The following is a 15332-nucleotide window of genomic DNA, read 5'->3' as shown; positions in this document are numbered from 1 at the left end:
AACGTAATATATATAGTGTTTCAAGTGAAATTCTTGAAAAATTTATTTGTTAAATATTTAAAATAGATTTTCTTTAAAGATAATAAAAGAATTGACAAGAGAGAGATAAAAAATAAACCAGAACAGGTACTTGTACCACTTTTTTGAGGGTTGACAGGCGCCGTAGTACGATCGAAGTTGATCAGTGCGATCAACACCACCCATGCTGTTGTTGTACAAATCAACACACGCCGGTTTCTCAACACGCACAACATCCTCGGTTTTTTTTTTCGTCTCTCCTTCACAGTTTTAGGCGCAAGGGGATCAAAATTTGTCGTCAAGATATTTACATCGCGTTTATCGTGCCATTTTGTATAGACAAGATTCCCCTTTTGCTGGCAGATTGTTTCTCCTCGTCACTTTAGCTTTTGACGCGAAGATGGCGGCAACCCGATACGACCTGCACCAACTGTTGAGCAGGCGTAAGTTCCTTCATTCTGAAGATCTTCTAACAATTTAGGGAAGAAAAAAATTATCAAAATACACATGGTGATTTTTGTTTAAAAATGGGGTCATCAATTCCATAACCACGCTGTAGCCTAAGCCATTTGTAAGAACACGACCTGGCTGTTTACCGAGGTAAACTTCATGATTGATGACAAAACCGTTTGAAGCATCGGCTGCCATCCACACTTTTATTTGTCGGCTTCGCTGGCATGTACTGGGGAAAAGAAAGCCTTCCTTTGAAACCTATCATTCCCTCATCTACGGAAATATGCTTTCCAGGTTTGTAGAGCTCTTGTATTTTAGTATTGAAGTGAGAAAGAATTGGCCGCACTTTGTAAAGGCGATCGTAGCCATCTTCTCCTCACCTAGGTTCCATCGACGAGTCGTTGAAATGAAAAAAGCGGCTGCCATTTTCAAAGCGATTTTTTGGCATCACTTTTTGTATTTCCTCATTGCCCAGAAATGGATCACTTGACCAGCAGTCAGCAGTAGAAGGAAGATGATTTACACCCATCACAATACACACACCAAGAAATGCCTTTATTTCATTTAGTGTCACATCTTGCCATTTATCAAGTGCTTCACCTTCAAGTTTTTGTGGATCATAGCGGTTTGTTTCCGTCACAATAACATCAAGAATTTCATCATTAAAAAACTTTTTGAACACATCTTTCTCTCTAGCCTTATTTCCTTTCTCAAATGTAATTCCAACACGCGAAGTAAAATCGTCAACACGAATACTATGCAAACCATTTGACCACTTAACTGCTTCGTCATCCTCGATCTCACACTCGCCTCCACTCTCGTCATTTTCATCGCTCTCATCCTCCACTCCACTAACATCAATATCCGAGTCTTCGTTATCCATTTCTTTGTCTAAATAGCCGAACAGATCATCATATTCCTCTCTTGAAATCACTAATGGTTGAACAGAACCAGCCGCCATGTGCTTGCTTCACAGAGCGAATAATTTATGCGCAGTTGCTGCGATTTGATTGGTAAGTGTTTGAGAAATAATTATAATAATAATAATAATAAATAATAAAAGCTTTTATTTATACACGATAAATGTTTTGCAGCATAGCTGATGTGGTCGTGTTTACAAATTACTATTGAAGCTAACTAAACCCTTAAATAACAAATAAAGACTACAAACTAAGCATTCCAAACAAACAAAAATACACAACAAAAATACACAAACAAAAATACACAATCTCTCTAAAACAATAGAGAGCAAAGACAGCCACTCTATGGGTAGGGAGGGGAGTTTATTTTGCTATGGCGGAACAGGGCGGCATAGAAAAATGACAGCGAATTTTTTAAGGGCGGTACAGGGCGGCATAGTAGGGAAAGGGTTAAAAAAATTATTGAAACTTGAACAATGTTGTGAACAAAATTTGAACATGAATGCAGTACTAATATATTGAAAAGTAGATTTTTGTATTGTTCTTAATAGTACTAACTACCTTCTTAGACAATGGTCTTAGTCCATAATGTGAAATGTTTGTGTGTTGAAGTTCTTGATCTCATCGGTTGTTCATCGAAACATCTTTTTCATCTCTTCATAGTCACAATAGAGGTTTCTCTTGATCATTAACCATTTCAGTGATCATCCTTCCATGGGTTGATAATTGCAAGTCTATGTATTTCCAGCTCCAGCAGTTTTAATGTGGACACATCAACATTGTCCTTATTTGAAGATATCTTCATTGAGAAAATTGCTGATGGTGGTCTGGTTCGCCATAATAGTGTAGTTTTAGTCATCTTTCTGTAATTGAAAGGTGGTGTTCATTTCGAGATAACAGTTTTTTACCAACATAGCTCGCTTGCATGATGTACAGCGCACCATCTTTTTTGATTTGGTAATTTCTGTTATTTTGGTCTTGCAGCCTTTGGTGTTGCACATTGCCTGTGTGTCGATGAAAACATTTTCTATTTCTGGGCAGCAAATGAGTGGTTTTAAGGCAGCTGTTTTTAAGTTGACCTCAGATATGTTTTGTTGTTCAGTAGGTTGGATTACTGTTTCATGCGAAGTGCTGAGCTCACACATTTGTAAGACTCTGAGCCAATGAAAATTTATGGGAGGAAGTTTCTTGTGACATCTAGAATTCATAATCAAACAAATGTATGGTACCTAACAGTTATCAGCCAAAGAGTCACTAAACACACCCTTGATTACTGTGAATGTCATAAAAAACTAAATTGAGGATCGATATTGCATGCAATTCCCCTATTGCACATTGCTAAAAAGGTAATGTAAAACTGATATAATGCCAAAGAAACAACTTAAATAAATTATATTAAAATTAGTATTTGCTAGTAACTTACAGGGTATATCTTGAGAAATGTTCATAGTTTTCATTACTTCTTTTCTGAATGTTGTAGGCAATTCAATAACAGCAGGCCATGATAGTTTTGCATTAAGGACCACAGCTTTGTCACTGACCACTGATCTCTTCCTTTGAAGAAGAATACAACTGACTGACTGAGCCAAATATTATAAATTTTTGACATAAATTAAAATTTTTTGAACAATTTTGATGAACTTAAAAAAAGAATCAACTTTTCAAAGGGGTATTGATCTCCCACGTCTCTACCCTGGGCTTGTCACCTTGACGTGGTGGTAGAGCTTGCGTGTCTCAGTGACCCCAAGAGCTATGCCGGTGGGGACTTAGTCCCTGGTGGGTTCAACCGTGCCGGATTGGTCAAGGGATAGAGACCTGACGAAGGGCAGCCCCTGGTCCTCCAGGTTGGGGGTTGGGCGTTAGGCTAATCACCTAACCTCGTAAAAAAATGAATGATTACAGAAACCGAACACATTAGAGGCAATCTATCGAATCTTGGGGGCCGAGTGGCACACAACATGACACTCCAGAGCGAAAGCCGCATGGAAACTCTGGAGCCGAGGACGTCACTAGTGCACCCAAAAACACAGTTGAGGATAGGAAACTGGAACGTAAGAACCTTGTATGCACAAGGGAAGGCAGCCCAAGCGGCGAAAGAAATGAGAGATTGATCTCCCACGTACCCCACAATCCACTCCCTCCAAAAAATCTAAAGAACAAATAATAAATATGGAATGTAAAAGTCATAAATACCATTGTTTATTGCATTGCCCCTAGACCTTAATGCCAAACAGCCACAGACATTGATAGTACAGCATATAGAAATAGGGTGTGTTCATTTTGAAAAAAACCCACAAGCATTCTATCAGCAACTAACACCTATGCTAAAAGTTTATTTAAAACAATACAGAGCTCTGCTGATGTGCATCGAGTTTTAACAGGCTTTAAACAGTGCTTTGCAAGCTCTTTCAATGGCCTATTCTAAAAGAATACATGTGACTCCTTATGGACTGAGGTGAAGTTCCTTCAATTACTTCAGGAGCGATGGAAAGTGAAATTTCTAATGCTGTTTTTTTTCTTCCCTTGAAAGGACCTTAATTTTTGCATCCCTTACTTAACATGCTTTTCCAAAATCAACTAGAACTAGTGAAAAGAAACCACTGGAGCTACACACAATTACTATGTTATCATTTTTGACATGATTATGAAAAACACCCTTACTGTGCAAGTAGCAAAGACCATCATTAATCTGTGCAACCAGTTTTCTACACCTGGTATTGTAGTTGTTGTGCCTTTACTAATGACACTCTTTAATGTAAGATGTTGAAAATGGTCATTCCCATAAAACTGTGACAGCAAAATATGGTTTGTGAATGTTATTCATGTCATATAACAATGACAGGTTAATGTGGCAACACTTTTAAAAATAATGCCTCCTTTTCAACTAGCTTAGCTTGGGTAGATGAATCAAAATATTTAACAGCAACTGGAGAAGATGCACCATGCACCATGGTATTTCAAGAGCAAATAAACACTCTACAAAACAGTTAAGGCACAAAAATTGTTTAAAATACTGCTAATGTTTATTTACTTTAGAACATTAACATGAATATAATAATAGAAAAGCTTACAGATAAAAACAATTTACAATATTAACCAAAGATGTGCATAAAGCTGTTAAATAATTAACATCAATTTAGTATGAAATAAATGCAAATGATATTACATCAATAAGAAAAGAAATCAATAATATTTACATGCTATAAAGATAAAAAAAAGCAGAAAAAAAGTTAATGTACAAAAACTATTTAAGACTATTTAATATAGTTTGGATTAGAAGGGGCGGATGATCATTGTGGTACTCAAGGCATTTCTTGACAGTTTCAGGTTCCTCGCTGGCCAATTTGTTAGCGAAGTCAAGGCTTCCCCTGCCCATACTCAACAGATGAATGAGAACCATGTCTTTCTTCTCTGCATCTCGACTAGCAACAAATTCCTGCAAAATCCTTGTGTCATTAAATCTAGCTGGTCAGCTGGACCTAACAGTTCAAAATCATCAGACAATAGCCTGTTAGTAATGGCTTCATGGACATGGTTAGGATCTAAGAATAAAATGGCTCCTGGGTTATCCACCAGACTGGCAGACAGTCAAAAAACTTTAAAATACAAACAGAAAAAGAAAGAAAACAAAAACCAGCCAAAAGGACCCACCCTCAGTTGAATGACTCCCAACTCAATTTCGTGAACTAGGCTCCTTCTTCCAACTGAGGGCGAGAGAGAAACCACTTCTGGGCATTGGCATTAACCAGACTATACATAATGTTAAAATAATAATGCACTGCTAGTAGCCGTGGCATGGTTACCCATTCGGGCACATCCACCGTGGCTACAAAATTATTATTCCCGTGTTGATGTGTTCATGTGTTGAACTCTCAATTCTTCAATGATCTTGAAGCAAGCAAAGGCCTCATCTGAAATAGAATCAATCCACGTTCTCTGTATTGTCTATGCTATGTTACCTCCAAGGTTTCTGGCACACATGTGTTTTCCTTAAAGCAAGAGTACTGAACAATAATGTGTTCCTTCAATAGCTCATATTTTGCATATGCAGCATTGACACTTTGACGTGTTTCACTTGATTGAGAAAACATGTTCTCCCTGATGTATCTTCTTGAACGTTCAACCTCCTTCCTAATAGACCACCTACCAACATGTCGCAGCTTTGCAAGACCTTCAACAGGCATTTCAGATACAATGAAAGTTTTTTTTTTGGAATAAAAGTGTGCCCTTCGTGTTTCTTAATACTAACATATGGCCATACGCATTGAGGCAAACTTTGCACTTCATTTGTTTTTCAGTCGACTCGTGCTTTAACCATTGAAACTCCTCCTGCCATTAAGGACAAAACTGACGTTTCTTCCTGGAGATCTTTATCACTTTCAGGTTTCATTTTTCAGGCCTCCTCGATGTTGAATGTGTTGACATGACGAGTGACAAAATGGCGGCTCGCTGAAGCACATGCTAAGATGATCGCAAAGATGTTTGGGTAGGGCCTACTAGACCCAGTCTCCTTACTTGTCCGAACTTGTTTTTTCTGCGTCCCAAGGACGCGCTTTGGCAAAAAACTGTGGGTTCTTTTCATTTTTTGTGTGTATATGACGCACACCTGTGCGTTAATGGGAACTTTGTTGTTTCTGTATACTATAAAATGTTTGAGATGGAAAAATTGCATGACATTGATACTGTTGAAAAACAAGCAGTATGTGAAATATTATTTTTCCAACTTTTAATTTAAAATAATAGATTGCTGTCATAATTTCCATTTTAAAATATTAATTTATTGCGCAAAGCAAGAAATATATGCTTGGAAGGGAAATAGACACTGTTCACAGGTATAAAAAATTGATGCAGTGCTCTTGTATTAAACCAGTGGCTTGAAAAGATCGTTCGCTCATTGTCAAGTGATAAAACTAATCAAAAATGTTGCATGTCTACGTGAAGAACCAGACAAAATTGCACTTGCAGTGCAGAAACATTCTTTGAATCGCTTTGGTGTAACATCTTTTCAAAAGCAAACAAAAAATGGAGACAGCAGATTAAATTTTATACCTGTTTTCCGATCCAGTCTGGCGGTACTTCGTTTTTTCCTTTGTCTTGTTCTTATCAGCGGCCAACCTCAAACTCCACCTCTGAAGACACACTTGGCTGAAGCCAGGATGCTCAGTCACACAGTTAGGCTTCGAGCCTACTTCTTCCAGTACAATATCACTTGACAGGCAACTAACGCACTCTTCTATCTCATTCGGATTTGGTAGCAAATGCGAACTACATCTGCCACATTTGCACCTTTGAAAAAGATCAAGTAGTAAGTAAATATGAATGTACGATGCAAAGTACATAACGCAGCGAACACTAAGTTTTATTTTACCACAAATTCACGACTTGTTTTCTGTCATAATGGTCTAGAAGCTTTCGTTCAAATTCAAGTTGTGTTTCTTGTTTCAATTTATACTCTAAAACCCACTCTTCGGATGCTATGGGCTCATCTTTGTACGGTATTGTATTGCTGTAAAAAGTACTTTCTTTGTAGACAATAGAACAAGAGATACTATTGCACATGTCTATTATTTGAAATGTTATTAACAATAAAGATATTTTGAGCAGGGAGCCCACGTCACAAAAAGTGGTTTTCAGTGGGGCCCTGCATAAAATAAATAATAAATATGATAAAAATGGTTAAAAAGTGAATATTACAAATAGAAGATGTAAAAAGGTAAATTTAAAAAAAAAATGAATATAAGAAATTAAAAAACTTATCAAATACTTCTAATATGTCTTTTAAAAGTTAAAATGTCAAATGCACTTTTTGCTTTGTCGGGCAAAATGTTCCATCCGTGAGCAGCTTGATTAATAAAACGGTTCTGGCCCCAGGAGCGACATGACTTGGGCCTACAAATGTCATTTCGTCCACGAGTATTATAATTATGAATGTCTTTAAAGCTATAAAAATTAAAATCCCAGTCAATGAAGCCATTTAATGCCTTAAAAAACAAAATTAATCTATAAAGTCTTCTTCTTTCCATTGGTACTATTAAGAACATATATTATATGTGTTGTTGTAGCTTTTGATCCTATAGCTATGATTTAAATCATATTTGTTCTCTTAATGATCAACCATTTCAGTGATCATCCTTTCATTGGTAGATAATTCAAAGTTTATGTTTTCCGAGTTCGAATTTCATATAAAAAGAGGAACTTCCAAAAAAGTACATTTTGCCTGTACAAAAATATCTGATTACAAAATTTATTGAAACTTGAACAATGTTGTGAACAAAATTTGAACATAAATGCAGCACTAATATATTAAAAAGTAGATTTTTGATATAGTTCTTAATAGTACTAACTACCTTCTTAGACAATAGTCTTAGTCCATAATGTGAAATGTTTGTGTGTTGTAGTTCTTTATCTCATAGCATTGGTTTATCGAAACATCTTTTTCATTTCTTCATAGTCACAATAGAGGTTTCTCTTGATCATTAACCATTTCAGTGATCATCCGTCCATAGGTTGATAATTGCAAGTCTATGTATTTCCAGCTCCAGCAATTTTAACGTGGGCTCATCAACATTGTCCTTATTTGAATATATCTTCATTGAGAAAATTGCTGATGGTGGTCTGGTTTGCCATAGCAGTGTAGTTTTTGTCATCTTTCTGTAATTGAAAGGTGGTGTTCATTTCGAGGTAACAGTTTTTTACCATCATAGCTTGATTGCATGATGTACAGCGCACCATCTTTTTGGATTCGGTAATTTCTGTTATTTTGGTCTTGCAGCCTTTGGTGTTGCACATTGCCTGTGTGTCGATATACATTGTCTATTCCTGGACAGCAAATGAGTGGTTTCAAGGCAGTCGCTTTTAAGTTGACCTCAGATATGTTTTGTTGTTCAGTAGGTTGGATTACTGTTTCATGCGAAGTGCTCAGCTCACACATTTGTAAGACTCTCTGAGCCAATGAAAATTTATGGCAGGAAGTTTCTTGTGACATCTAGAATTCATAATCAAACAAATGTATGGTACCTAACACTTATCAGAAAAAGACTCGCTAAACATTGTGAATGTCATAAAAAACTAAATTGAGGATCGATATTGCAAGCAATTCCCCTATTGCACATTGCTAAAAAGGTAATGTAAAACTGATATAATGCCAAAGAAACAACTTAAATAAGTTATATAAAAATTCATATTTGCTAGTAACTAACAGAGTATATCTTGAGAAATGTTCATAGATTCGTGCAATAAATGCCTACCTCAACTTTCTGGTGAACTTCCCCTCATCTTTTTCCTGTAATGCTTTCATTACTTCTATTCTGAATGCTGTAGGCAATCCAATAACAGCAGGCCATGGTAGTTTTGCATTAAGGACCACAGCTTCGTCACTGACCACTGATCTCTTCCTTTGAACAAGAATACAACTGACTGACTGAGCCAAATAATTATAAATTTTTGACATAAACATACTTTTTGAACAATTTTGATGAACTTGAAAAAATCATCTTTTCAAGGGGGTATTGATCTCCCATGTACCCCACAATCCACCCCCTCCAAAAAATCTAAAGAACAAATAATAAATATGAAATGTAGGAGTATTAAATACCATTGTTTTATTGCATTGCCTGTAGACCTTAATGTCTACATTGACAGTACAGCATATAGAAATGGGCTGTGTATATTTAAAAAAAACAACCACTGTATCAGCAACAACCACCTATGCGAAAGGTTTATTTAAAACAATCAGAGCTCTGCTGATGTGTATCGAGTTTTAACAGGCTTTAAACAGTGTTTTGCAAGCCCTTTAATGGCCTATGCTTAACAAAATTATAAAATTATAAATACTTGCAATTACTATTCCAAAAAAATACATGTCATTCCTTATGGACTGAGTCGATGTGAAAGTGAAATTTGTAATACAGGTTTTTTCCTTCCCTTGGAAAAACCTTAATTTTTGCACCCCTTAATAAACATGCTTTTCTAAAATCAATTAAAACTGGCGGAAAAAAAAACACTCGAGCTACACACAATTACTATGTTATCATTTTTGACATCATTATGAAAAACACCCTTACTGTGCAAGTGGCGAAGACCATCATTAATCTGTGCAACAATGTGCAACCAGTTTTCAATGACGGGAGTGATTTCTGTCCCAAACAGGAAGACATCGCATCTTCCCTTTCCCTAAAACACTTGTACCAACAACACAGAACAGTCACAAATGATAAAAGAAAAAGGGCCATAGGTGGCACAATAGGCAAAATGATGTTTACCCCTTTAGCTCTGTGCTTGAAATATGCTAAAAATACACTGTAAATTTGTTGCTTGATATTTCTCTGTTTTCATTCTTTCTTCTCGTCTCTCTTCTTGTCCTTTCTTTTCTTTTCTTTGATTAATTATCTCTGCTTTGTTTTGCTCTCGATTTACTAGAAGAGAGAGTTCATTTGGAATGTTAGATAGGGCTATAACCAAGGGGGCTTATGGTTGATCTGGTCAATGAGTCCTTTAAGCATGTTGGAAGAGCCAACAAAATACTTGTGGCGAAGTTCAATGGATTGCTCCTCCATTTTCAACCTAGGATTTGTAAAAGATGGAAACATTCAAAAATGGAAGCGATCACATGAAAATGAATAAATCGGGCTTAAACTTTGAAACAACTCTGTCTGAATAATCTTAAATCGCAATATACTAACCATAATACACATAAATTTACTCTACTGCATGATAAAACTATCCACATGTACAGTTTTCTGTTTCAGGATGATAATCCTTGTCCTCTGTTTCCAACTCGCTACTTTCGTCCTCTTTTGTAACATGATTAGCAGAAGCAGATACACAACTGCAGGTACAACACAAGTGATACTTGCGCCTTTCTTGGAGGTATGCCACCACATCTTTGGATGATTTGAAGTGCTTTCCATTTGGAGCAGGGGATTAATAGACAAACGATTTCCCCTTGTTTTCCACAGACCAACCAGCGTATCGTGGCTAAGTGATGTTCTTGAGCCAACTCCTCTGCTCACTCGTGCCTCCAGTAAACAAGCAGTGCATGCCATACTGCGCATGGAGCGAGAATATTTACAGCGAGGATATTTACAGCAAAAATATGTACACTATATTAAAAGGGTCGAAAAATTGGGTGAAAAAAGATATTATATTTACAAAATTTGATGCTAGAACAGAGAAATTGACGTTAGTAAAAGTGAATGAAGGTGAGCCGAACTCGAGGTGTGACGATGTGTGGGATACACGATAGTCGATTAGTGAACGCGCTGCAGCATATGCGCATTTTGACCTCTGACATTGCATCTCGCATTGTCATTGTTATTGTGGTTGCTAGGGAGCCGCCATTGTTTGAACTTGGACAACACGAAACACACTCGAAATACGTCATTTTTCCACAAAACGTGTGTCCCAGAAGTAGTTGCGGTTCCACTAGACCTCTGCCCGAGGTAACCCTGTGGCTAATTGCCTTGGGTTGGGATCAGTTTGGGTTTCCGGTCAGGTTAAGTCATCTGGTTACATTGCAAATAATTACCCAAGGTCAACTTTTGACTTTGCAGTGTTTGGCGGCAAATTTAATGCATCATGAAGATCACTGCGTAGTGTAGCGGGATTTCTTGATTTCCATGTAAATAGTATGGATATTGAGAGTATGGCGCCGATGAATCTTGCTCCCGATTTCTTTGGAATGAAAAACCACTGTACAAAGGCGCATATTGTTGAGAAGTTTTCCCTCTATTTGCTTTGATTAGCTGTCCACGGTGGTTTTTGATGTAGTCCAGAAGAATGCAGCATAATACCTGGTCTCCCTAAAGCAACAAAAAAGCAGCCTTGAGACTACAGCCTTTAAAAAGTGTAAATTGATCCAGCTTAAAAATATAAAAGTTGCATAACATGACATTAATATGCTAAGGTAACACATACAATGTCTTTTTATGGTGCGAATTTGTGACACTTAAGCTCACCAAACAGGTATATACTTTACTCTTGCTGTCAGCTTTGCATTCGACTCATCTATGGATGTGCAAGTATAGAAACAGATTTTGCAACACAGTCTGCTATTTTCTCCCTAACAATTTCTAATTCTATTTGCAGGCCAGGGTGTAGATATCTTTTCATTAATGAACCTCTCTTTTATTTTGTCTTACCTTCTTAGTAACCTCTTGTGTCCAGAATTTTTGAGCATCGAACTGCAAAGCGATTTTTCCACTTTTTACCAGAAGTATGTTTTGTCCCTTGAACTCTCAAAGGTTTCTTTGTTGCCAGTTGTCGTTTATCTCTAGGGTGGGAACTTCCATCCCTCGTCCTGGTGGCAGAAACACATTAAGCAAGAGGACCAAATAACAGCAGATAATAATTGTATCAAAATGGCATAATTTTTTTTACCCCCTGTCGTGATCAGAATAATGCCAAAACCATGAACGGATCAACATTACAATTTGTAATTACCATTTGTTATTACCTAAACTCCGTACTGAAAATAACTTATTCATGCCTGAAACTCTGTAATGATGAAACACACAAGCAAATAGACAATCAATGAATCTATTGTATTGGAGGAATAGGTCGAGCAGTGCTTTAATACAACACTGCTAAATGCTAAAGAAAATAAAGAATGGGCAAAGTAAACAAAAGTAACAGACAAAAATACTTAACTTCTGTCCCGACTTCGCAATGGGCGCGCTCCTCTTCATTATCAACACTCTCTTCTCAGCAGCACGGATCTTCTTTTCATCCTCAGAACCAGAAGTGACTTCGTCAGAAAGATACTCTCGACTGCGGCCCAACCTCCTTCAGATTCGTCAGCAATTCTGATGAGCTTGTTTCTTCGCTTTATGGCCTTTGAAGCAGCGTTGAGGGAACCGTCAAGCTTAAGAATCAGCACTGAAACTTGATGATTGTCTGGGTTTTTAAAGATCGAAGAGAGATTTCAGCAAATCGACAAAAGAAAGACTCTAGGTGATGTGCTCCAAAGTCTTGGTATTTAACTCGAACTGCTTCTTGTTGCTGCTAAACTTGAATGTTAAGTTCGTTTCGGACTAACCAAGGATGGAGACAATTTGAGTTGAGAAGAGGGAGTGTATTTTTTCTGGACAACTTGTGCAGTTTGTATGTTAAGGGTTAATAGAACTATGGTTTTCTTTTAAAGGAATTTTTAATTTAAAAGAATTCAACACAATCACGTTTCATACATTTGGCATATCTGCATGTACATCAGAGCTGACGTTAACACAATTGTATAGTTTAAGAAGGGAACTATTTCTTTTCTCAGAAAACTTTTAAACCTTTTTTCCAGTTGGGTTTTTTCTTGTTAGATATGAAGCGACAAGGCAATTAAAATTAACAGGTAAGAAAATGTTATTCACGAGAAGCAAGGGTTGATGAACATGCCAGTTGCTATCTGCACTTTTGAAGTATAGCTGTAATTCCTAGGGACTCGGATTCTGGTCTAACATAAAAAAATGCATTGTTAAAAAGAAATAAATTGATGTTAAAAAAGAGCCTGGATACACATGTAAATCAAATTTATGATTCTTGAATGTTTATCAAAATTAATTTAGTGCGTTGCCAAGGCTAAGCTCTGTTTGCTGGACAAATTAAAACAAACTATGAGTTTGGCATAAATAGGCCACACTGGCCGTTTATTTGATAACAACAAAACCAAATTACAGTTATTTAATGAAGTGATTAATTTTTTCTAACAAAGAGAAGGGCAAACCGGCTGTGCCAGATCAGGTGCAACCCTATTCATGCTAACTTCAAAAATACTCAAAATGGCTGTGACTGGGTGGGCAAAGCTTTCTGTATTAGACCTGTGTCCAAAGTTTGGCTCCTGGGTTGCTACATAAACTGTCGCCCACTAAAGAATTGACCTGAGCTACCCATCCGTTGTACTCCTCGCAGGGGGAGTATTTCTGTTGAATGATTTGGCAGACCACGATGAATTTTAATTTGCGCTCCTTGATTAGAAGTTCAGCTGTGCAACTAGTGACAATGGCATGGATTCGGCATCAAAGCTGCTGTTGCAAACATTATTAGAACCCATTTCCAGAATAAGTAACTTGGGGGCATTCCTCTTAATAAAATCCAGGTCATGACGAATTGTTTTGTTTGCCTCATGGCCTCTAATGTTTAGAATACTAGTGTGGCAAATGTTAGAGAGGCAAATATCATGGCTAAACTGTTCTTGAGAAATGTTTTTATCAATGAATTTTCCTATCCTTTGAACAAACAAATGGCTAAACACTAGAGCACGTGGTTTATTGGCGGCCGTCATACAAAATTTGACTATCCGATGGTCAGAATAAACTAAACAGACAACAAACCTTCCTGTACTTTTTTCTCTGTTCTGTTTACTTCTCTGCTTTGTAAATGAGGAATTGATCAGTTGATTTTACTTGCAAATGAGTCCAGAAGATCCTTTCTGTGTTAGGTCTGTAGAAAAAGAGGCCTGTAACCTGGACTACCGTGATATAAACAATCAAATTACCAGGATCCCCTATGTAGCCAGAACCCCACTATTAAAATATTAACTAGCGCTGCAATCAGCACAAAATTATTTATTCACTGGGGAATAAATTTTCTTTAAAAACTTTGCCAGCTTTAAATCTACTTTTTGTACAGTTTTTAATGAATGGGCAGGACGGTTGTGGAGGTAAGATGGTGTGCGATCATTGAAGCCCCTGTACAACCTGACTTGCTTATGATGATTGTACCAACTGCACCTTGATACCAAACACCGATTTACTAACACATCTTGTGAGGTAGTTGTATTCAAAATGTTTAATTGGTGCCACTGCTCCACTGATAAATGATGAAACTTACCGTTTCAGTTTGTCTTAAATCCTTTACATGGGCTTGTTTAAGGACCAGACACAAACCAATTCATTGTTGTTTATAAACAATTGCATATTACTCAAAACATCATCCATACATACATCTTTGATATTCCTCTGGGTGGGTTCCTACTGGATGAGCTCATTAATCTTGCTGATGACACGGCAACCCACACAATGTGGGGTGGTAGGAATGTTTGATTGCTTAAGAGAATCCACCAAAGCAGTCTTTGCCATCTTAAGACTCTTTGCTTTTGCTTGTTGGGACAGCTTTTCCTGGCAGCATGGTTGAAAGAATACACTTATGCTGCATACAATGTATTGCGGCCAGGCAATCTAACAATTATCCTGATTACTTGGAACTTTTAATTAGATTTTTTAACCTTCTTTGTTCCCATTAAGGGCATCAGGTGTTTTATGACCACCTCATGAATCCCGAAATTCTAGCATATTCCTTGATTAGTGGCTTGGTAAGGCCAAAGTTCAAAAGAATAAAACAAATTCAACAATTTTAACAATGTTTCTAATTTATAAGTATTTTACTACCACTCTTACTTTTCATACTTTGATTGTTAGTTGATAACAAATGGTTCTTTCCACTCGTCAGCTGAAATTAATACAGCTACTTTAATGGTATCCAATACAGATATTTCAACATAATGTTCACTGAAAGGTAACATTTTAAAACATTTTCAAGGCTTTATGTACAAAAAATTGAAAGGTGGTATTAGTAGTATACCACGCTTATATGGGTCCTAACCAATCAGGAACGAGTACATATCATTAAAAATTTGAATGGACCAATCACAGAGCTGGATTGCCTGTTTTACATATCCAAGATGGCCGACTTGATTTTTTAATGAGAAAAATTATGCATGCATGCCCAAATAAGGTAAGCTATTGTTTTTCTGCCCGTACCAGGACTTTAACGGTCGAAAGTATGACGTCATCGCCTAGGAAACCTGTGCCAGGACTTAAACGGTCGAAAAAATGATGTCATTGCCTAGAAAACCCGTACCAGGACTTCAACGGTCGAACGTATGACATCATCACCATAGAAACCCGTCCCAGGTCTATAACGGTCAAATAATGACGTCATCGCCAGTCCGCGAGA

The 15332-nt window shown here is 37.1% G+C and overlaps 1 protein-coding gene across 1 annotated transcript in view; it reads left to right on the top strand.

Moving 5' to 3' along the window:
• LOC144650261 (uncharacterized) overlaps positions 1–15332 on the top strand; it is a 355735-nt gene that overhangs the window by 13201 nt on the left and 327202 nt on the right. The window lies entirely within an intron of this gene.

Source organism: Oculina patagonica, chromosome 4 (genome assembly GCF_052425735.1).
Source record: "Oculina patagonica isolate OP01 chromosome 4, crgOcupat, whole genome shotgun sequence".
Classification (NCBI taxonomy): Eukaryota; Metazoa; Cnidaria; class Anthozoa; order Scleractinia; family Oculinidae; genus Oculina; species Oculina patagonica.
The sequence above is the reverse complement of the archived record's forward strand: the minus strand, read 5'-3'. Positions and strand labels throughout refer to the sequence as shown.